The 22,007-nt window shown below is 41.9% G+C and overlaps 1 long non-coding RNA gene across 1 annotated transcript; it reads right to left on the minus strand.

Moving 5' to 3' along the window:
* Positions 1–2,653: 2,653 nt before the first annotated feature.
* On the minus strand, positions 2,654–20,144 carry LOC130296901 (uncharacterized). Its single transcript, XR_008849335.1, has 3 exons — positions 20,081–20,144; positions 2,821–2,885; positions 2,654–2,722 (listed from the first exon to the last, which is right to left on the minus strand). It is a non-coding gene; the product is annotated as an uncharacterized LOC130296901 (long non-coding RNA).
* Positions 20,145–22,007: the final 1,863 nt, after the last annotated feature.

A 22,007-nucleotide genomic window follows, 5' to 3' on the forward strand; every position in this document is an offset into this window, starting at 1 on the left:
AGGGCATCACCGCGATTGGTGATGTCCTGTATTAGCTACGGATGCCGGACGTTGTTGGCCACAGGGACCGCCGCGATAGGACAGGTTTTAATGTGTGTTTGCCGTATAAGACGCACCAACTTTTCCCCCCCAGTTTTGGGGAAGAAAAAGTGCGTCTTATACAGCTAGAAATACGGTACATACCATTATTGCCCAGTTGCAATGCTGCATTCCAGCATGTTGCCACTGTTCTCCCTGATTGCTTTACTCAGTTGTAAAGCAACTGAGTGCTCCTGCTAATTCTACACAGTAGCGCTGCATAAACAGGCCTATTTTAAGGGGTCCAACTTCTGGCTTTGTCCCTTTGCATTCTTGACTACTCTCCTGACTTCATTTCTGGTCTGTTGCTTCCTGACAGCTTTCCTTGGGAGGACCCCTAGATATTTTTCTGACTAATGCTATGAGTGTCAAAGGAGTATTGTCCCTAATCCATGACTATTCTGAGGACCACAACCAGGGGAACCTCCTTCAAGTGCCCAAACCTAATTATAGGTGTTAAGGTTTGTAAAACAGAGATCCAATAGGTTTCGTTCCTCTCTTGTCAGCACCAAAAAATTTCTGACATTTGAGAACCCACATCTGTGTATGTTTTGTATTCATGTACTGTTTATACAGTATATTATCAAGATGTAATGATACTACTTTATTTTTCCTGTTTACTTCTACAGTTCATTTTACTCAGGGGTCTCAAACTCCCGGCCTGAGGGCCATTTGCGGCCCGCGGAACGAAAGTTTGTGTCCCTCACCTGGTAAGTGTAATCTGTGTTGCCCGACTCCCTGGACATGCAGCTCCAGGCTCCGGGCAGGTTACTTCTTTAGCCATTTAGTCCTCCTTCGGGCAAGCAGCGCTAAATGCCGAAAGGCTTCACTTTACCCGTCCTCCTCCTCCCGGTCTCCAGTTGGCTGGCCGGCCCGAGTATGATGACATCCCTCCGCAGACCCGCACAGGAGGACTTCAGTGACGTCACTCATCAGGCCGCCGCCCGAGAGGAGAAGCGCAGGACAGATAAGTGTGTCTATATGTGTGTGCATGTGTGGGTGTCTGTCTGTCTGTGTGTGCATGTGTGGGTGTCTGTCTGTCTGTGTGAGCATGTGTGTGTGTGTGCATGTGTGGGTGTCTGTCTGTGTGTGTGAGAGTCGGGGGGGGGGAACGACAATGCTACCTAATGTGGGGAACCTGCTACTACCTATTGTGGGGAACCTGCTACTACCTAATGCAGGGAACCTGCTACTACCTAATGTGGGGAACCTGCTACTACCTACCTAATGTGGGGAAACTGCTACTACCTACCTAATGTAGGGAACCTGCTGCCTACCTAATGTGGGGAACCTGCTGCCTACCTAATGTGGGGGACCCCCAGAAGTAGCACCCCCATCATCCGTCAGCTCATGTTATTACCACATGGGGGTAGGAGGAATGGGGGGGTTGCTGGTGGATGATGAGGGGCACATGATGGGGGCATTATATGTAAGGGGCGCATGATGGGGGCATTATATGTAAGGGACGCATGCGGCCCAGCCTCACCCAGCTGCTACCTCCAGTGGTCCTAACCCCTAAGTTTATTCATAATTTTTCCCGTAGGGTTCTCATTCAATTTGGTGTACACTTCTTGATCGGATAGCTGTCTAGCCACCTCTTTATCATGCTGGTCTTTGCTCCATATTACTATGGAGCCTCCCTTGTCGGCTTTTGACACCCTTAAATGTGTCTGTTTTGCTAACCAGGTAAGTGCCTTTTTTTCTTTAGCAGTGATTTTGTATTGTTTCTCTGGATAGATTAACGCCTTAACGTCTTTCATTACAGCTTTTTCAAAAAGATCGATTGATCGTCCGGGGGCGACAGGGGGGTTAAATGTGGAGGGATTACCTCCTTTAAAATATTGAGGTTCGATTGGATCTATAACCTCCATTTCTTGTTGCCCACAGAGGAAATCAAGGATCTCGGTTTCTTGTTGTGTAAACTCAGATATAACACTATATTGGAAACTATTCACATTACGTGGAATTTCTCCCTCTTTTGTTATTTCATGATGCGGTTTTATGCTGCTGAAAAACTTGTGAATATTTATTTTTCTCAGTGCCTTATAGAGCTCTATTTCAAAATGGTGAAACCTAAAGTCCTCAGTAAGTCCAAAATTAAGTCCTTTTGATAATGCGGATAAACAGGAATCCGGTAGGTCAGTGTCTGTTAGGTTAATAACATTTTTATACAATTTCATTTCATCCAGGAGACCGTCTTGCGTTTTTTGTTCTTGTTCCGTTGGAAAGTTGCGCCTCTTGCGGTTTCCTCTCCTTGTCGGTCTCCTAAAGGGAGGGCTGATGATTTTTGTGGATGTCTGGAGACGTCATTCTTTTTAGTTTCATCAGATGAACTGCTCTCAGTCTCAGTTGTGAGATAGTCTGTCTTGCATTTGTTTTTATTTTTATTGTTAACCCGTCTATGGCGACTATAGGACGGTTGTGATCTCATCCATGTAAATATTTTGCCTTCTTCAAAATCTCGTTTATCTCGGATATATTTGTCCCGTTTTTGGGCTTTAATTTCCACCTGGAGTGAAGACAGTTTTTTTTCCAGATTTTTATTGAACTGGTTAAATTTTAATACAGGATATCAGTTACAGGCAGAAGAGTTAAAACAAAGGTTAACAGAATGTAACTATCCGGTCCAAATCGTAGAGAGAGCCTACGAAAAGGTAGAGAGGAAAAATAGACAAGAAATTAGGAGGAAAAAAAAGCAAAAAAATAAGATGCAGCGGTTTGTCTTTGCATTCCATAACTCACCCATGAATAGTCTTATTAGTCAAGCCATCAAAAAAAATTGATATATACTCGAAGCTGATCCCGACCTAGAAAAAATAGCAAAAAATAGCCCCATTGTAACTTACAAACGTAATACAACAATAGGAGGATACATTAAATAAATTGGCCGCTAGGCAAAATAAACAAGATGCCACAACATGGTTACAAAAAACGGCTCCTAATGGCAATTTTTTATGTAAAAATTGTAGCTTCTGCAAATACAATCTAGGACAACGGGAATTTTCACTAGGGGGAGTTAAAATTACCATACAACAGTTTATTTCATGCCGCAGTACGCATGTGGTTTATTGCCTCATGTGTACTTGCGGTTTCTACTATATAGGAAAAACTAAAAGACAGTTGAATCAACGAATCAGAGAACATCTATATAGTTTAAAAACTGGAAAGGGTGCCCCCAAATTCATCTTACATATGAGAGACGCCCATAAAAATGATCTTAATACAATAAAGTTTGCAGGTATCAAAAGGGTATTAATACAGGGACAGGGGATAGATCGCAACAATATTCTGTCCCCTTACCTGTGACAGGTCTGATTGATATTTTTTAACTGGGTGATCACATTGTAATTGGTGTTACACTTATGTATATGTCTATGTTCACATTGTCTGTTCGCACCTATTAGCTCCACCCCCGAGAGGGGCGGGATGTATAAGATACGGACTCACCTGGGCTCACTAGGACCGGAAGAAGCGTCACTGGACGCGAAATAGGATCCATCGTCTCGAGCTCCCCCCGCTACGTCTAGCCCTCCCTGCACACCCGTTCCCGTTGTTATGTGCCAGCTGTACGCTAACCAGCACTATTAAACAAGTTTCTACGAAGTGGTGAGCTACGTGTTACTGAATTAAGAGCATTAAAGGGGTACTCAAGTGGAAAACAAATGTTTTCAAATCAACTGGTTCCAGAAAGTTAAACAGATTTGTAAATTACTTCTATTTAAAAATCGTAATTCTTCCAGTACTAATCAGCTGCTGTATGCTCCAGAGGAAGTTGAGTTGTTCTTTTCTGTCTGACCACAGTGCTCTCTGCTGACACCTCTGTCCGTGTTAGGAACTGTCCAGAGTAGAAGCAAATCCCCACAGCAAACCTATCCTGCTCTTGACACTTCCTGACATAAATAGAGTTGTCAGCAGAGAACTGTGGTCAGACTGGAAAGAACTACAGAACTTCCTCTGTAGTATACAGCAGCTGATAAGAAGAATTAAGATTTATAAATAGAAGTAGTTTACAAATCTTTTTAACTTTCTGGCATCAGTTGATTTGAAAACATTTGCTTTCCACAGAAGTACCCCTTTAAAAGGGTTTTCTCATGAATAGTGTTGAGCGGCATAGGCCATATTCGAATTCGCGAATATTCGCGAATATATGGACGAATATTCGTCATATATTCGCGAATATTCGCATATTATTTATATTCTCGTTTTATTTTCGCATATGCGAAATGTCGCATATGCGAAAATTAACATATGTGAAAATTAGCATGTAGGAAATTCGCATGCTAAACATTCGCATATGCGAAAATTTGTATACACTAATTTTCGCATATGCGAATTTTCGCACGCCAGTCTCACACAGTAGTATTAGAGCCTTCTTTACACCACACAAGCTGGAAGCAGAGAGGGGTGATCACTGTGATGTGTACTGTGAAGAAAAAAAAAAAAAAAATTTAAAAAAAAAATTTAAATTCGTAATTACGAATATATAGCGCTATATTCGCGAAATTCGCGAATTCGCGAATATGCGATATTCGCGAATAATATTCGAATTGCGAATATTCGCGAGCAACACTACTCATGAATGCCACAAGCAGAAGGGGCATGCAGAAGTCAGAGCAGGCAGAGCTTTTCCCTGCTTCTGACAGTTGTGGCGGGACCTCAGCTGTGTATGACAGCCAGCTTCTATCGCTTTTCAGCCCACAAATGCTCTGTGACGGGTATACCCATCACAGAGCGCTTATTACCTTCTTATATGGATTGTTACCGTCATTAATCCCCTCCCACTGTATGAGGTATATATATATATATATATATATATATATATATATATATATATACGTCATTTAGCAGAAAGGGGTTAAAGACTGTTCATTCTGTGCTGACAAGACTGTATTGTATATATATATTTTTTTTTTTTACAGAAGATTAAGCAAACCTACATATGTTGGACATTGCTTTACATTTTATTGCCTATTTGGGTATTAAAAAAGGCTGTACCCCATAAATTCTTTAGAAGTTGAACTTCACCTGGGGACCTAGACAGGTGGTTTGCTCTCCCTTTCTCTTTAGTTCGGATGGTACATTTAATAAAAATGATCTGCTTTGGTAAACTTTTGTACCCCCTACAGACAGTTCCCCTGCTGTTATTCTGAAGTTACAGGCTTCCTTCACAAAATGTATGTGGAGTGAAAAAGGTGGAGGATAGCCTTACTCTAGCTTCAGCTACCATTAATGCTGGGAGGTTTGAACATGCATAGTGAACAGATGTATATTTAGTGACTTTATTTTGCCATGTTAGAGATTGAGTCCTGGGCTCCAATAGGTTTTGGAATGTAGAGCTTGGACAACAAATGGAATCTCATGGCATTGTTACACTCCAAATTTTCCGAACTCCCCATGGATGTCAGGTCGAGTGTTCTTCCAAAAGTGTTCTTCACCACCGGGAAGATAGGTAGGACATTCCATTTATCATCTCCCATTATATGCTTCTATGGGGCTTTCCTGCCTTTCCCTCTGACACAGATTGTAAGTTCTCTCAATTGTGTGCAGGAAAGGGGATCAGTACCATTAGTAGCCTGTTCTCAACTCCCTAAGGCACTTTTATGGCACTTTAAATTTTTTCAGAGAATTCTATTTTATCAAATTTTACCTGTCATCAAACCATATTTTCTAAATTAACTCAGATTATACTCCCTAACTTCTCCTAACACCCCTCCTGCCCTTAAAAAAAATTTCCGAGCTTTAAAAAGCTCTACATCATACATTGTGTGAGCTCCCGACAGGAAAAAGTGGGCGTTCCCCAGCAGGCGAAACGTCACTGAAGCCTGCGATAGCTGTGCCTCACCATACTCGCATGCACTTCCCGAGTTTGGTCTCCTGCCAGGCTGGGAGGAGACCAACCTAACTTAGCCTTGAGGCAGGGAACAGAACAGAGCCTCCTAGTGGCCGTTTTTTCAATCACGTTAAAAACATGTAAAGGTTGAGAATTTTAATAGCAAGTAGATGTTACGCCGAGCGCTCCGGGTCCCCGCTCCTCCCCGGAGCGCTCACGGCGTCTCTCTCCCTGCAGCGCTCCGGTCAGACCCGCTGACCGGGAGCGCTGCACTGACATGGCCGTCGGGGATGCGATTCGCACAGCGGGACGCGCCCGCTCGCGAATCGCATCCCAAGTCACTTACCCGTCCCGGTCCCCTGCTGTCATGTGCTGGCACGCGCGGCTCCGCTCTCTAGGGCGCGCGCGCCAGCTCTCTGAGACTTAAAGGGCCAGTGCACCAATGATTGGTGCCTGGCCCAATTAGCTTAATTGGCTTCCACCTGTTCCCTGGCTATATCACATCTCTTCCCCTGCACTCCATCTTGGCTACGAACCTTGCCGCCTGCCCCGACCTTCTGCTACGTCTGACCTTGCCTCTGCCTAGTCCTTCTGTCCCACGCCTTCTCAGCAGTCAGCGAGGTTGAGCCGTTGCTAGTGGATACGACCTGGTTGCTACTGCCGCATCAAGACCATCCCGCTTTGCGGCGGGCTCTGGTGAACACCAGTAGCCTCTTAGAACCGGTCCACGCCTTTCCCTCGCTGACACAGTGGATCCACAACCTGTAAGCCGAATCGTGACAGTAGATAGCGTCTTATAACTAAATAAGGAACAATATATTAAAAGTTTATTTTGGTGACAAGTACTCTTTAAACATACGATTCCCTAAGCTTAGGAGGGAGGCTGCATGACATATTTATTTATTAATACAAAGTATAGGAGAGGCTCTAAATCACCTAGTTCCCAATGAACCGAGCAGCCCAAATGGCACCTGATACCCACGGTGTCAATTGAAAATAAATAATGGAAATAGATATTGAGGCTCAGGGTCTTGAATATTTGGTTAAAATAATTTATTAATTTATTAAATATATATAGTGTATGCCAATCTCACAGGGCCCTTGTGAGTTAGCAATTATACAATGAAATCAAGGTAAAGTAACTTTAGCTGCTGAGGAAAAGTCGTATGGAGGACTTGAAATTTGTACAGCTTATACCTTAGAGTGCCGCACCACCCAGCCCTATTTGGGATACAGAGCCATCCTATCTACGGCATACGTTACTTGAGTCTGGGGGCAGAGTCACGAGGACACACCACGTTGATTCAACTGCCAGGACCGCAAAAGACATCTCCACTTACCGGACCCACCGCTATCCGTCTCCTTGCTGTATCACATGAGACGGCCGTGTCTCTAACAGTAAGTCACCTTCTACCACTGTCGGGATTGTCAGCCGCATACCAGGTACTATATACATGGTTATGTTAGACAATTGAAGCGCTGTAGTCCCCCAGTCCACCTATTTCCCTTTGCCTAAAGGGATTGTGTTACCATCCACCATTAACTATATGCATGTATTATAACAAATTTGAAGAACAGTTACTTATCTGTGATATCACTGCATACCGCTGAGACGGCAGTCTCCAGCAGCGAACCTCTTGCAAAGAGAACAAAGCAGAGACACATCATCACAAGTGCATACACAGTGTCTGTTTCTACAAAGGATACTTATTACCATTGTACTATCACCCTTTGGATTACAAAGTGCGGTCCTCTCATACATTCATGACATTTGGCTGCATTACAGATGCAAAGTCACTGATTAAATGCACCTTATTTGAATGCAAAGTATATACCTCTATTATATATTAACTATACTTATTTTATTTGATCTTGTCTATTATTTTTTGCTTTCTGCAATATTTATGCTATTACCTTGATTTTATTGTATAATTGCTAACTCACAAGGGCCCTGTGAGATTGGCATACACTATATATATTTAATAAATTAATAAATTATTTTAACCAAATATTCAAGACCCTGAGCCTCAATATCTATTTCCATTACATATTTATTTATCTTTCCAATATCTCTATTAGCCTTTCTAAATATTTTTAAACTATTATATCCCTAAAGGATTAGTGTTGGTTTGACACAGTATGGAATATGATGACCTCATATTGTTCTACTTCTTGATGGATAATACTCCAGAGGGAGCTCATTGAACCCAAGATTGAAGTCTTTTTTCTCTATATCCTGTATGTCATGATTTTTGTTGTATTTGTTACTATTGTTAAACAGTGACAGGTGTCTTTTCTTTTTATTTATAAGGATTATGTACCATTACTTGTATGTTTTATGTGTTCTAAAGCCTCAAGGTCCTTACAGGGTAGTGAATACCTTGTTCTATTATGGTCTTTGAATAAGAGTGAACCTGTATTCTACAATAAAAAAAAATATATTTAAAGAATGCTCAAGTAGTTTTCACACATTTCTAGCATTTAGAGGTCTTATTTATGTGCTTAATGCTTTGGGGACACCTCATTTGACAAAAAAGGCTGTTGGGCCTGCAGAGTACCACCAGGTTAACTACACCACCCTGCCTGTCTACACTACCATATGCTTTGCTACGGGACTACTACTCCAAACTATCCTGCACAATAACATCCATCATCCCCTTGGGTACACAATTGTCTTGGGAAATCCCCTTTAAATTTTAGATTTATCCTGCAAATTCTTATTGGATGTTTTCTCCAGGAATCCAGAGCTGTTTCACTGTCCTCAGCACAGATATTGTGTACAAGTTGCATGCACATCCATAAACAATACCATCTATCCATGCGTAAAATTCATTTACATCAGCAGGCTCATTATGAAGACATTAAAGTGATATAAATGTTTTCATCATTATGCAAAATACATTATATTTGTATTATAGCAAGTGCTGCTTATATTAAAAAAGTGTATTCATGGCCAAGCACGTCTCCTAACGCACAGATATTGCAAGGCAAATGCGTTTTCAATGTTTGCAGAGATTAGTTGATCTATTGCTGCACTGAGCTGTAATTGTCATCTCTATATAAATAACTTCAAGTCATTGAACTTGAGTGTTTCTTATGTTAATGGGGTATTCCAGGAATTTTTTTTTATTTGACTATGCTACAAGAGCTGTAAAGTTAGTGTAGTTCATAATATAGTGTCTGTACCTGTATGTGGCGGTTTTCTCACAATTGTTCTGTGTTTTTTACCCCAATATTTATTTTTAACAGCATACAAAATGACTGTTGTCTCAGATTTTTCCCAGGTTGCAATGTGGCTGGGACCTGACTCACTAGTCAGCTGATGACAGATAGCCTGTCTGCTTCAATGGGTGGAGCAATTGCTTGGTGGGAGAGAGATCAATCTGCAACTAATGCAACAGCTGTAGGCACCCTGATTGAAAACCACAGGTCTTTTGAATGGATGCAGCTCATTTATGTTTCAATGGCTGGGGTGGCTGATGTGTGGGAGGGAGGAAAATGCAATTATGGGATTTGTAGGCACAGAAGAAAACTCAAAAAGAAAATACCAGTTCACAAAAAACTAGCCACAGTATTATGGTAATCTCACAACAAAGCCATTTAGCCCCAAGACAATCACATATCCTTCCTAAGCATGTCCATTACTGTCTGCCAGGTACATACTAAAATTACCTTATGTTGGATGACCCCTTTATAGCAGGAAATCCAGTCAAAATGGTCTGAGGATAGGTCATAGAGACATGAGATGGGATGGGTGGGACAAGCTCTCTTGATGCCCAAGGCAGATTCTCGTAATGGGTTCCCTCCATTGAAACCTCTAATTCCCGTTCCTAGCTGATGTATGGGACAGCATTATTTAAAATTGTATCCTGATGCATTGAAAAGAATCAATGTCCCCTAAAAAAATATATCAGCATCCCTACTATGGTTCTACAAAGTAATTCTAAGGCTGTCTCTGCTGTTATAGTCTATGAATTGTGTCCCTTCTCAGTGGTGCCTAGACGGCCACCTACAGTACTTAGCCTTGCCTTCCTTCTAGATTAGTTCAAAGATCAGATTAGTCTATTATTAACAGTAGTGTTACCAATGATTTCAAGACTGAAAGGACTTAAATTTCTATACACTCTGATACTGGTTTCTAAGGACCATGCAATGTAATGGATAATCTGGTGCATTTTACTATTCTTTTGGTCACACTTTTTACACTATTTTTGAAAATGTTAAGGAAGATTCAAATCATGCCTAAAATGCATCATATTTATGCACCATGCTGTTAACTCTGCAACATTTTATTTAAGGATAACTATCGCTATCTGATACCACCACTGTCTTAAAGAGAACCTTACGCATTGAAAATGTATTCCTCCTAACCTCCCACCTTCCTTGGGCTGACACAGTGATCAGAGAGTTGCACTTGGGGGGGATGGAGGTAGTAACCTGTTTCTCTTTACATGGCAAACAGAAGAATACTTCCACTTTAAGGGTACATTTACATGGGAGCACATCCGCAGCGTATTTGACGGTGAAGATGCGCTGATGGCATGGCACACACAGAGTTACGGCGGAGCAGTCCACCATGGCTCTGTGTGTCTGTTCGTCCCTGTGGATTTCCCACCAACAGTCACGAGCGGACACACAGACCTACAGCCGCAGCAGGGAGCTCACTCTGCCGTAACTCTGTGTGCGCCAGCAGCGCATCCGTGGCATCAAATACTCTGCAGATGAGCTCCTATGGTAACATACTCTTAGATGGAGGCACAGGTTTTAACAAGGTTCCAGATAAGATTTGAACCTGATTTTTTAGCTGTCTCTTTCTTTGTTTTTTAGTAGTCAGGTCTTCTCAGAGGCATTAGATGATTTTTTGGCTTACAATACTTTTTCACAGTGAGTTTCAATATACTGCAATTCCTAGCTGCATGGTGCACAAACTTGGGTTATGCATTTACTATCAGTAGGGTGCAGATCTTTAGCAGATATATAAGATGTAATCTGTGGGGATCCTAGTAGCCTGTGGTCTAGTCCAAGGCTTAGAGGTCCTTGTAGTGTTTCCTCTCACAGATTGTTCCTGGCTCTCACCACACTTCTGCAGTCAAATCAAGACTAACTGACTTCCTTCTAAATGGAGTCTGGGCTGGATGAAGCACTGCCCTCAAGAAAGTAACTACAGTTATAGTGATGAGAAACCCTTTCTTAGCCATAACATTGCACACCAAACTTTATATATATCAAAAAAATAAAGGGAACACTAAGATTACACATCCTAGATCTGAATGAATGAACTAGTCGTATAAAATACTTTCATCTTTACATAGTTGAATGTGTTGACAACAAAATCACACAAAAATTATCAATGGATATCAAATTTATCAACCCATGGAGATCTAGGTATGGAGTCACACTCATAATCAAAGTGGAAAACCACACTACAGGCTGATCCATCTTTGATGCAATGGCCTTTGATGCAATGTTTGGTGGATGGAGCGAGACATGATGTCCCAGATGTGTTCAATCGGATTCAGGTCTGGGGAACGGGCGGGCCAGTTCATAGCATCAATGCTTTCCTCTTGCAGGAACTGCTGACACACTCCAGACACATGAGGTCTAGCATTGTCTTGCATTAGGGGGAACTCAGGGCCAATCGCACCACCATATGTTCTTACAAGGGATCTGAGGATCTCATCTTGGTGCCTAATGGCAGTCAGGCTACCTCTGGCAAGCACATGGAGGGCTGTGTGGCCCTTCAAAGAAATGCCACCCCACATCATTACTGACCCACCACCAAACCGGTCATGCTGGAGGATGTTGCAGGCAGCAGAACGTTCTCCACGGCGTCTCCAGACTCTGTCACGTCTGTTTGAGTGGACACATGCACATTTGTGGCCTGCTGGAGGAAATTTTGCAGGGCTCTGGCAGTGCTCCTCCTTCTCCTCCTTGCACAAAGGCGGAAGTAGCGGTCCTGCTGCCGGGTTGTTTCTCTCCTACGGCCTCCTCCACATTTCCTGATGTACTGGCCTGTCTCCTGGTAGCGCCTCCATGCTCTGGACACTATGCTGATAGACACAGCAGCAGACCTTCTTGCCACAGCTCGCATTAATGTGCCATCCTGGATGAGCTGCACTACCTGAGCCACTTGTGTGGGTTGTAGACTCCGTTTCATGCTACCACTAGAGTGAAAGCACCGCCAGCATTCAAAAGTGACCAAAACATCAGACATAGGAAGCATAGGAAAAGAACTGAAAAGTGGTCTGTGGTCACCACCTGCAGACCCACTCCTTTATTGGGGGTGTCTTGCTAATTGCCTATAATTTCCACTTGTTGTCCATTCCATTTGCATAACAGCATGTGAAACTGATTGTCAATCAGTGTTGCTTCCTGAGTGGACAGTGTGATTTCACAGAAGTGTGATTGACTTGGAGTTACATCGTGTTGTTTAAGTGTTCCCTTAATTTTTATTTTTAGCAGTGTATATACACATATATATATATATATATATATATATATATATATATATATATATATATATATATATTATTATTACAGACCAAAAGTTTGGACACACCTTCTCATTCAGAGTTTTCTTTATTTTCATGGCCATGAAAATTGTAGTTTCACACTGAAGGCATCAAAACTATGAATTAACACATGTGGAATTATATACATAACAAAAAAGTGTGAAAATATGTCATATTCTAGGTTACCTAGGCCACCTTTTGCTTTGATTACTGCTTTGCACACTCTTGGCATTCTCTTGATGAGCTTCAAGAGGTAGTCACCTGAAATGGTCTTCCAACAGTCTTGAAGGAGTTCCCAGAGATGCTTAGCACTTGTTTGCCTTCACTTGTTTGTTGTTTTTGCCTTCACTCTGCAGTCCAGCTCACCCCAAACCATCTCGATTGGGTTCAGGTCCGGTGACTGTGGAGGCCAGGTCATCTGGTGCAGCACCCCATCACTCTCCTTCTTGGTCAAATACCCCTTACACAGCCTGGAGGTGTGTTTGGGGTCATTGTCCTGTTGAAAAATAAATGATGGTCCAACTAAATGCAAACCGGATGGAATAGCATACCGCTGCAAGATGCTGTGGTAGCCATGCTGGTTCAGTATGCCTTCTATTTTGAATAAATCCCCAACAGTGTCACCAGCAAAACACCCCCACACCATCACACCTCCTCCTCCTCCACACCAGCACAAATGTGAAGTGAAAACCATTTCAGGTGACTACCTCTTGAAGCTCAACAAGAGAATGCCAAGAGTGTGCAAAGCAGTGATCAAAGCAAAAGGTGGCTACTTTGGAAAACCTAGAATATGACATATTTTCAGTTGTTTCACACTTTTTTGTTATGTATATAATTCCACATGTGTTAATTCATAGTTTTAATGCCTTCATTGTGAATCTACAATTTTCAGAGTCATGAAAATAAAGAAAACTCTGAATGAGAAGGTGTGTCCAAACTTTTGGTCTGTACTGTATATATATATATATATATATATATATATATATATATATATAGCAACAGAAGAATGCAGCAGCACACTGCCAGGTCCATATAATAGTTTGGTATCAACTAAAGTGCTGGCTGACTTATTCTTTGTCTATCTATATATATATATATATATATATATATATATATATATATATATATATACAATCCAAAAAAGGGAAGTGACACTCCAAAGTACAAAGAAACTGTGTATTTATTCACCCATTAAGTCAATGCGACATTTCAACCTCACAATGAGGTCTTTCTCAAGCACTATATATATATATATATATATATATATATATATATATATATATATATATATATATATATATATATAATGCTGCCACCAAGAAGAGGGAAGAGAGAAGATCAGTGGACCAGATGGAGGTGAACGGGAGCTGTAGGGGACCGGGCTAGGTAAGTATAAGATGCCTATTGGACATTGGACATCTCTTTCCTGCACACTACACATGCCAATTCCTGCTTCAATGCTCATCTCCTCCGGGTTCTTCTGATCCTTTAGGGGTATGTAATTGCAGAGTTTTTCCTGTACAGATGCTACAAGTACACAGTGATGAATGCCTCAACTCTCTCTTCTCCCAGTAGATGGAATCAGTACTTTGTTTCTATTAAAGACTAGGAAATATGGAAAGTATGGCTGGAGCCAGGTGACTTTTTTCTTGCACAATATTATTTATGTTCTTTTGCATATTCCCTAAACGTATTCTTGTTAGAAATCTGGGCTTTAAAGTCTGTGCTTCTGTACACTAAGCAGACGCACAATTTATTTACAGTGGTAAATAGATGTTCACATTTATATACTTCACTTCAGATTTTAACCAGCACACAAGATCTTAGACAACTTTCGCTCTATTCGCCAACGACCTAGAGCCCCTTTGTGCCTTATTAAAATCTTTCCTTCAATGGATTGTAAATGGAGACTGGAACTGAAACTCTCTCATATTTTCTGCTCCTTAAGGCAAATATTTCTGTTTCTGAAATACAGTATATATCTATCTGTCATTCACTGCTGTTAGTTTCTCTGAAGCCCCCTTGGCAGCCATGGCTCCTGTCTACAGCAACGTCCAGCTTCTTTGTAACCAGATGCTTATGCTGCTCCTGCAATGTCTTCTGTCTTTGACCATGTTCCTACTGGTGTTTGGGCCTCAACTCTGTCTCCAGATGGCAACATGGGGTTACCAAGGTTACCAAGGCTCGCTTATGTAAAGGGACCCTCGGCTACAGCATGCCCTCTTGTGATTAAGGTGAATCCTTCTTGGCTCTGCTGCTGAGTGTTAGCTATTGCTATTACTACTAAGAGTAGGGTCACACGTAGGGTATTTTACGCTGCGGATCTGCTGGTGACGTGACCCATTTTGTGACTCCAGCTGTTGCCACCCTCTTTCCCTGCCTCGCCCCGCCCCTGGCCTGCTCCCAGCGGCAATCCGCCACTACAAGCAGCCACACAGGGGGCCTGCAAATTGCGGAGTCCATTCAGACATTGCAGAGAATCCACAATGTCTGAGAACACTGCTCCGCGATGTCACTGCGGTGTTCCCTCACCTACTCGCAGGCCCTCTGTGTGGCTGCTGGAAGCGACGGATTGCCACTGCGAGCAGGCCAGGGTCAAAGCGGGGGAAGAGGGTGGAAAAAGCTGGGGGCACAAAATGGGTCTGGTCACTGGCGGATCCGCAGTGTAAAATACACTGCAGATCCGTTACGTGTGACCCTACCCTAAATTTGATCCAGATCCTGACCTCCACCTTGTTCCTGACTATACACCTGCCTTGTCCCGTTGCATTGTTTGCTTGGTACCCATGGTCGTGTTCCAGGTTTTTACTTCCCAACTGTTCCTGATTTTGTTTTTGTTTATTATCTCATCTGACATTTCATTGATCCTTGATGTCCTAGATGATCCTAGATTATCTATCATCTCAAGAATAGCTATCCATCTATCTATCCATCTTTCTATCTATCAGCTATCCCTGGCACATGTGCTTCTGGCATGGTAAAGGTTAATGCATACATCCGACAGATAAAGTACATTTTTAATGAATAACAGAATTACAAGTACCAAATGTGGCGCAGTCTGGCAGAGCCGCCGTATCTATTATTTTCATATCTCATTTATTTTATACACACTGAAATGCAGTTGATGCTGTTAGTATTTGCCTGGGGAATTTTTAAGGCAGAGTTCTATAAAAGAGCTATTGCGGGAGCAGAACCCACCAGATAGGAGACAGTATTTAATCATAACCATGTTTTTTTTGTATTTATTTCAGAGCAATTTTTCTCTGTGACAAGGCAAATATGTCTAATATTCCTAGGCAGATCAGTAGTATGCCTAATGTCAACACTCATGCTGTTTATTGGTTCAGTTTATCAGACAAAACTGTCACAAGTTTCTTATTAATCTGTCTTCCAAGAATCACAAAATTGCTATAAGTTTGGCGCCTTGTATGCTTTAGTGCCTTTGTACCAGTGTGGTAGTAATTATGAGGTGTGTAACAACTTAAAGGGCAATTCCATTTTCCTGGAGCTTTACACTAATAACTAACTTTACAAATCAGCTTGGAATTTAGCTATATTATTTGGGGTCAGGGGATGTCTCATCAAGATGACTCCTGTCCATGTATTGTACAAAGAAATATGGGTGTCATAAAAGGGGAGGTTATCTGCTCCGGACCCCTTTATCCCCAAGACCAAAGAGAGGGGACATTAAATGGGCACTGTCAGATCCCAAAACTTTTTATATGTTGTTAATGATGAAAATGAAAGACCTTTGTAATAAGCGCTGCGGAATCTGTAGGCGCTATATAAATAAAATAAAATATGGTTGTTTAAAAAATATATATATATATATAAAAAAAAAAAATATATATATATATATATATATATATATATATATATTTTATAAAGAAAATAGCTCCTGAAAATCTCACCACTAGAGGTCCCCATACCTACCGGGACAGTAACCAGTCCTGCAGCAGCAGCAGCTTGTCCACGAGTCATGGACAAGAGATGACTCATGAACAAGGCTGCATGAGTAGACACACCGATCACCTCCCACCACCACAAGGGAGGGACATGTCCCCTTCCCCTGAGAGGATTTCTTACACTGTGAACTAATGAAAAGAGGTATTTTTATAATGAATATAGGTAATAGAGGCATCAAAGTTAGATATACATGGTCAGGATTAGATGCTAAGTAACATATTAATTCTTTTTTTGTGGGATCTGACAGGTACGCTTTAAATATGAGCTAGTGAACAAGGCCTATCCCTATAATGCTACATTGTTCCTGTAGTGGCCACTGCAGGGCTATGTGTGAATAGAAGAAACTTGATCTGATTGCTGGCGATTCAGCTGATCACATGGTAAGATTGAATAAGAAGATTGTTTTCATGATCACTGCAGGTAAAATGTAGTTAGGGGAATAGCTATAGGTGGAGCATAAGTGTTAGTCCCATCTAGATTCTGATACATTCAGGGGCTTAGCTGCAACATAAGACAACAGTATGATAAATTGTATAATATGGTAGGCAGGGGCCTTGTTATAGATTTTGTGAATGTCTGCTGACAAGTTGGTATTGATCTAATATTTTTATCATAGTAGTTGCATATGCCATGTATGTGTCTGGTGTTTTGGAAAGTGAAACGTATGGTTGGTAAAGGGTAAATAATGCTCAATGATCCAGCAATCTATAGTAGAGACACGCTGACAAATATCCGCTGTCATCAGACAGGCCGCTTTAACTTTTGCTGATCATTTAAAAAACATGATGACTTTGTTTGAATACAGAATGAATGGTAAAGTGGATCAGCAATCTCCTAGAATGATCCATAAAGCACAGTTAACATAGGAGTATGACATGAGAGAAGAAAGTGGCTGCTTTTTCTAAACACATTATTTCCTAATATCAATAATAACAATGAGTTGAAGGCAAACATGAGCTCAAAGTAACCTGTAAAGTCATCTACTACGGAACAACACCAGAAGACAATATAGGATGAAGGTCAAAGTGTCACTTTGAGGGGAGTCAAAATTTAAAGTCACCTAATCTATGCGCCAGAGGAAAGCGTGTCTATAAAAAAAACATCTAATGGAGGATCTGGTACAATTGTTAATTACAAGCAGTCCATTGATTTTAATGTAAACTGTAAAAGGTGTTATTTCCCCATCTGGTGGCGCTGTAGAGGAGTAGAACACTTGCTGCCAGGGTCCTTTGAAGATTACAGCCGATTACTGATCCCAGCAGCCATACACCATATAACATAATAACATAGTTCATAAGGCTGAAAAAAGACCAGAGTCCATCATGTTCAACCTATAACCCTAATGAGTCCCTGATGAGTTGACACAGAGGAAGGAAAAAAAACCCTCATACTAGAGGTAAAAATTCCTTCCCGATTCCAAATATGTCAGAATTAACCACTGGATCAACCTTCTGTCCCTATAGATCTAGAATCCATAACTTGTAATGTTATTATTCTCCAAAAATGCATCCAGACCCCTTTTAAATTATTTTACAGAGTTCACCATGACCACCTCCTCTGGGAGAGAATTCCATAGTGTCACTGCTCTTACCATAGAGAATCCCCATCTGTTCTGCTGTAGAAACCTTCTTTCCTCTAAACGTAGAGGATGCCCCCTTGTTATAGATACAGTCCTGGGTATAAATAGATCATGGGAGAGATTTCTGTACTGCCCCCTGATATATTTATACATAGTTATTAGGTTGCCCCTAACCCTTCTTTTTTCTAAACTAAACAACTGTAATGTTATGTGCTCCGGCCGCACACGCTGGCTGTGAGTGCATGGATCCGTTACCTGCGCGTGTCCCTGTCCCCTAGGGCGCGTGCTGTAGCTTTGAGATTTAAAGGGGTACTCCCGTGGAAACTTTTTTTTTTTAAATCAACTGGTGCCAGAAATTTAAACAGCTTTGTAAATCACCTCTATTAAAAAATCTTAATCCTTCCAGTACTTTTTAGGGGCTGTATACTAAAAAGAAATCCAAAAAAGAAATGCATTTCCTGTGATGTACTGACCACAGTGCACTCTGTTGACCTCTGCTGTCCATTTTAGGAACTGTCCAGAACAGGAAAAAATCCCCATAGCAAACATATGCTTCTCTGGACAGTTCCTAAAATGGACAGCCCCTAAAAAGTACTGGAAGGATTAAGATTTTTTTAATGGAAGTGATTTACAAATCTGTTTAACTTTCTGGCACCAGTTAATAAAAAAAAAAAAAAAAAAAGGTTTCCACGGGAGTACCCCTTTAAAGGGCCAGTGCACTCATTAGTGTAATTCACCTGTGGCTCATTGATAAATTCCTCCACCCTCCTCACTTCCCTGCCAGATCTTTGTTGCCTTGAGCCTGAGAGAGAGCATTCCTGTTATTGCCTTGCCGTGTATCTGATCTTTTTCTCCGTGAACTGACCTTGCTCCTTGCTGCCTACCTACTGACCATTTGCTACGTTCCTGACTATGCTACTGTACGGCCTGCCCTGACTTTCTGCTATCCTGACTATGAGCTGTCTTATCCCTCCTGTGCCTCGCATCTCCTCAGCCACCTGTGTGGTCGAGCCATGCCAGGGGTAGCGAACTGGGTGCTGGCTGCTGCTGCAAGTCCATCCCACTTTGCGGCGGGCTCTGGTGAAAACCAACGGCACCTTAGATTCCGCTCCCTGGTACGGTTCGTGTCATCTGTCACACAGGTCCAGCGGATCCACATCCACCAGGGTTCCTGTCTTCTGATACGTGAGGTTTACAGTAAGATCCGGCCATGGATCCCACTGAGGTATCTCTGCCTGAAGTTACGAATCTTCCCTCTGTTGTGGTATGTCAGTCGCAGAAGTTGGCCCAACAGGTGCAGCAGCTTTCTCAACTTTCTGCTATGACGCAACAGCTTTTGGCCTTACAACAGCAGCAGGTACCGCAACCTGGCCCACTCCTACCACCAGTTCCTGCAGTGTCTTTTGGCTCCCAGCTATATCTGCCGTTACCTTTCTAGTATGATGGGGATTCCAAGTCATGCAGAGGCTTCGTTACATAGTGCTTCATGCACTTGGAGCTCATGTCTGAACTGTTTCCAACGGAACGTGCTAAGGTGGCCTTTGTCATTAATCTACTGTCCGGAAAAGCCCTGGCCTGGGCTACACCCCTTTGGGACCGTGATGATCTGGTATCCTCCAATTTGTTGGCCTTCTTGAGAGAATTTCGCAGTGTATTTGAGGAATCCGCAAGTGTCTCTTCTGCTGAGACGGCTTTGCTGAACCTCTGTCAAGGGAATTCTTCCATTGGTGATTACACGGTTCAATTCCACACTCTTGCCTTTGAACTTGCATGGAATGATGAGGCCTTGTGTGCTCCATTGAAAAACGGACTGTCAAGCAGGATTAAAGATGCACTCGCAGAGAAAACCTGTCCTAACAAGGAGATATCCTCGTCTAGCACCCGAGTTTCAACGTCTAGCTCTTCTGTTTCCTGCACCTCTTGCCACAGAGGCTATGCAAGTGGATTGTTCTCATCTTATGCAACAGGAGAGGTCACGACGACGTAGTGAGAATTTGTGCTTGTATTGTGCTAGCCCGAAGCACCTCCTTAAGGACTGTACAGCTCACCCACACAGTCCGGGAAACGCTCGCACCTACAGTTTGTGGGAGAGGCGTCTCTGGATGTGAATATTACCTCTCCATGCCTTTGGCTGTCCGGGAATGCTGCGAGTTGTAGTATTGCAACAACTGGAGACACACCGTTTGGAAAACTCTGCCTCTGAGAAATGAAGGAAACAATCTGATTGGTTGTTATGGGCAACTCAGAAACTTTAAATCTCCCTCTATGGGGGAGATTCATCAAAACCAGTGTAGAGGAAGAGTTGTGCAATCAGATTGCTTCTTTCATTTTTGAAAAGGCCTCTGAAAAATGAAGGAAGCAATCTGATTGGTTGCTATGGGCAACTCAGAAACTTTTCCAGGAAAAGCTGCTGAGTTGCCCATAGCAACCAATCAGATCACTTCTTTCATTTTGCAGAGGCCTTGTGCAAAATGAAAGAAGTAATCTGATTGGTTGCTATGGGCAACTCAGCAGCTTTTCCAGGAAAGTAAAATGTTTAACCACAACACTGTAACACTCTGTCCCACACTGGGACTCGAACCAATGGTGGTCTCCCATTCCACTGTGCTGCAGAGATGGTCCTGCTTATCTTACTGTTGTACATGCCGTGAGGTCCCCATAGACCACAATCGGCCTATTGGTTTCAATGGACAAAAAATCACAGAGTTAATGCACCAGTCACAGTTCCCTATACCATTAAAAGAAGGGAGGGCTCAATATTCGCGAATATGCGCATATATTTTCGCATATGCGAAAAAAAGGAATATAACGATTATGCTAATTTCATGAATATATGACAAATATTCGTCCATATATTCGCGAAACATCGCAAATTCGAATATGGCCTATGCCGCTCATCACTACTAAGCACCACATATGAAAAAAAAAAAAAAAAACTGGGTGAAAAAAACACCACAATTAAAGCAAAAAAAAAGTCAAAAACTCATAAAATGCACCACCAAAAAAACATTGTAGGGATAGATAACATTTTGTATTTCCCTATTGACATCCCGCTAACATCTGGTTACAGTATTTTTTCACTGTGGTAAAAATGCAATGTTTTTCACCATATTATAAAGACTGTACTTGACAGGTGTTCTAGGGCCATGCACTCAGTTGTCCTCTTCCCCAGCAATAGGATTCACTTGGTCATAAAAAAAATATATATGTAAGTTTAAAAGAAATGCACAGCACAGTCTACACAGGTTTGTTCTCAGTGGAAACAAAATCAATGGGTCCAGGACAGATTTTTTTTTTTTTTTTTTGTGTATTAATGCCAATTCAGCCTATGCTACAAATTTATAAGAAAAAAGGACCCGGAGAGAACAAGGTTGTCAGGCTCGGGCTCAGATAACGAACAATGATTAATTAGGATAAGCTTCACCGAGCCTCATTACTTCCAAGTGTTGCTGTTTTGCAAGTTTTTCATGAATATATATCCAGCGACCAAAGCTGAAAATTAGTAATGCGATGTCAAGTTGCACCTCAAACACGGCCACTTTCATTTATATAATAAGTAAAAAGTTTGGTGGCAGTTTTGTTAAAGACGTCATTGAGTAGAGCAGATTTGTGAACGCAGGTTAAAGGTGGCATCTCCGGGCATCTACCGCAGCAATTAATTTCCAGTGTAACTTATTATCTGGAAGGGTCATTTACAATAAAAAAAATACTTTTATTGGCTGGATACCTCATTATCAAGTCCATCCTCTTCTATGTTTTTTATATTTTGTACTAGCAATGTGCTCGGCGTTGCCTGATCTCCCTACCAAAACCTTGTGGGAGAGGAAAAGCAACAATGACATTAATGTCTTCATATCCCATCCTCATCTTGTCCTCATATCCCAACCTCATATCCTGTCGTCATATCACATCCTCATATCCCAACCTCATGTGGCAACTTCATATCCCATTCCCAGATGGGGCTGAGCTGTGAGGAAGAGATTGTAGGGGGCGTGGCTTTGCAGGGGGGACTGACAAACTCAGTTGGAGATACAGAGCTTTT

The sequence above is a fragment of the Hyla sarda genome, chromosome 12 (assembly GCF_029499605.1).
Source record: "Hyla sarda isolate aHylSar1 chromosome 12, aHylSar1.hap1, whole genome shotgun sequence".
NCBI lineage: Eukaryota > Metazoa > Chordata > Amphibia > Anura > Hylidae > Hyla > Hyla sarda.